Source organism: Rhinoderma darwinii, chromosome 12, assembly GCF_050947455.1.
Source record: "Rhinoderma darwinii isolate aRhiDar2 chromosome 12, aRhiDar2.hap1, whole genome shotgun sequence".
NCBI classification, from domain to species: domain Eukaryota; kingdom Metazoa; phylum Chordata; class Amphibia; order Anura; family Rhinodermatidae; genus Rhinoderma; species Rhinoderma darwinii.
In genome coordinates, this window is record NC_134698.1 from 20,640,943 (window position 1) to 20,644,336 (window position 3,394).

The following is a 3,394-nucleotide window of genomic DNA, read 5'->3' on the forward strand; positions in this document are numbered from 1 at the left end:
TTTACAGTCAGTATAGTAACACATGCGGCACTTTACAGTCAGTATAGTAACGCACGCTGCTCTTTACAGTCAGTATAGTAACACATGCTGCTCTTTACAGTCAGTATAGTAACACATGCTGCACTTTACAGTCAGTATAGTAACGCACGCTGCACTTTACAGTCAGTATAGTAACACATGCGGCACTTTACAGTCAGTATAGTTACACATGCGGCACTTTACAGTCAGTATAGTAACACACGCTGCACTTTACAGTCAGTATAGTAACGCACGCTGCACTTTACAGTCAGTTTAGTAACACACGCGGCACATTACAGTCAGTATAGTAACGCACGCTGCACTTTACAGTCAGTATAGTAACGCACGCTGCACTTTACAGTCAGTATAGTAACACATGCTGCACTTTACAGTCAGTATAGTAACACATGCTGCACTTTACAGTCAGTATAGTAACATGCGGCACTTTACAGTCAGTATAGTAACACATGCTGCTCTTTACAGTCAGTATAGTAACGCACACTGCACTTTACAGTCAGTATAGTAACACATGCTGCACTTTACAGTCAGTATAGTAACGCACGCTGCTCTTTACAGTCAGTATAGTAACACATGCTGCTCTTTACAGTCAGTATAGTAACACACGCTGCTCTTTACAGTCAGTATAGTAACACATGCGGCACTTTACAGTCAGTATAGTAACGCACGCTGCACTTTACAGTCAGTATAGTAACGCATGCTGCTCTTTACAGTCAGTATAGTAACACACGCTGCTCTTTACAGTCAGTATAGTAACACATGCGGCACTTTACAGTCAGTATAGTAACACATGCAGCACTTTACAGTCAGTATAGTAACACACGCTGCACTTTACAGTCAGTATAGTAACACACGCTGCACTTTACAGTCAGTATAGTAACACATGCTGCACTTTACAGTCAGTATAGTAACACACGCTGCTCTTTACAGTCAGTATAGTAACGCATGCTGCACTTTACAGTCAGTATAGTAACACATGCGGCACTTTACAGTCAGTATAGTAACACACGCTGCACTTTACAGTCAGTATAGTAACACATGCGGCACTTTACAGTCAGTATAGTAACACATGCAGCACTTTACAGTCAGTATAGTAACGCATGCTGCACTTTACAGTCAGTATAGTAACACATGCAGCACTTTACAGTCAGTATAGTAACGCATGCTGCACTTTACAGTCAGTATAGTAACACATGCGGCACTTTACAGTCAGTATAGTAACACATGCAGCACTTTACAGTCAGTATAGTAACGCATGCTGCACTTTACAGTCAGTATAGTAACACATGCTGCACTTTACAGTCAGTATAGTAACACACGCTGCACTTTACAGTCAGTATAGTAACACATGCTGCACTTTACAGTCAGTATAGTAACACACGCTGCTCTTTACAGTCAGTATAGTAACGCATGCTGCACTTTACAGTCAGTATAGTAACACATGCGGCACTTTACAGTCAGTATAGTAACACATGCTGCACTTTACAGTCAGTATAGTAACACACGTTGCACTTTACAGTCAGTATAGTAACACATGCTGCTCTTTACAGTCAGTATAGTAACGCACGCTGCACTTTACAGTCAGTATAGTAACACATGCGGCACTTTACAGTCAGTATAGTAACGCAAGCTGCTCTTTACAGTCAGTATAGTAACGCACGCTGCACTTTACAGTCAGTATAGTAACACATGCTGCTCTTTACAGTCAGTATAGTAACGCACGCTGCTCTTTACAGTCAGTATAGTAACACATGCTGCACTTTACAGTCAGTATAGTAACACACGCTGCACTTTACAGTCAGTATAGTAACACATGCTGCTCTTTACAGTCAGTATAGTAACACACGCTGCACTTTACAGTCAGTATAGTAACACATGCTGCTCTTTACAGTCAGTATAGTAACACACGCTGCACTTTACAGTCAGTATAGTAACGCACGCTGCACTTTACAGTCAGTATAGTAACGCATGCTGCTCTTTACAGTCAGTATAGTAACGCACGCTGCTCTTTACAGTCAGTATAGTAACACACGCTGCACTTTACAGTCAGTATAGTAACGCATGCTGCTCTTTACAGTCAGTATAGTAACGCACGCTGCTCTTTACAGTCAGTATAGTAACACATGCTGCACTTTACAGTCAGTATAGTAACACACGCTGCACTTTACAGTCAGTATAGTAACACATGCTGCTCTTTACAGTCAGTATAGTAACGCACGCTGCTCTTTACAGTCAGTATAGTAACACACGCTGCACTTTACAGTCAGTATAGTAACGCACGCTGCTCTTTACAGTCAGTATAGTAACGCACGCTGCACTTTACAGTCAGTATAGTAACACACGCTGCTCTTTACAGTCAGTATAGTAACACACGCTGCACTTTACAGTCAGTATAGTAACGCACGCTGCTCTTTACAGTCAGTATAGTAACGCACGCTGCACTTTACAGTCAGTATAGTAACACACGCTGCTCTTTACAGTCAGTATAGTAACACACGCTGCACTTTACAGTCAGTATAGTAACACACGCTGCTCTTTACAGTCAGTATAGTAACGCACGCTGCACTTTACAGTCAGTATAGTAACGCACGCTGCTCTTTACAGTCAGTATAGTAACACATGCTGCTCTTTACAGTCAGTATAGTAACACATGCTACACTTTACAGTCAGTATAGTAACGCACGCTGTACTTTACAGTCAGTATAGTAACGCACGCTGCACTTTACAGTCAGTATAGTAACGCACGCTGCTCTTTACAGTCAGTATAGTAACACATGCTGCACTTTACAGTCAGTATAGTAACGCACGCTGCACTGTACAGTCAGTATAGTAACACATGCGGCACTTTACAGTCAGTATAGTAACACATGCGGCACTTTACAGTCAGTATAGTAACACACGCTGCACTTTACAGTCAGTATAGTAACGCACGCTGCTCTTTACAGTCAGTATAGTAACACATGCGGCACTTTACAGTCAGTATAGTAACACACGCTGCACTTTACAGTCAGTATAGTAACGCACGCTGCTCTTTACAGTCAGTATAGTAACGCATGCTGCACTTTACAGTCAGTATAGTAACGCACGCTGCTCTTTACAGTCAGTATAGTAACGCACGCTGCTCTTTACAGTCAGTATAGTAACACATGCTGCACTTTACAGTCAGTATAGTAACACATGCTGCACTTTACAGTCAGTATAGTAACACATGCTGCACTTTACAGTCAGTATAGTAACACACGCTGCACTTTACAGTCAGTATAGTAACACATGCGGCACTTTACAGTCAGTATAGTAACACACGCTGCACTTTACAGTCAGTATAGTAACGCACGCTGCTCTTTACAGTCAGTATAGT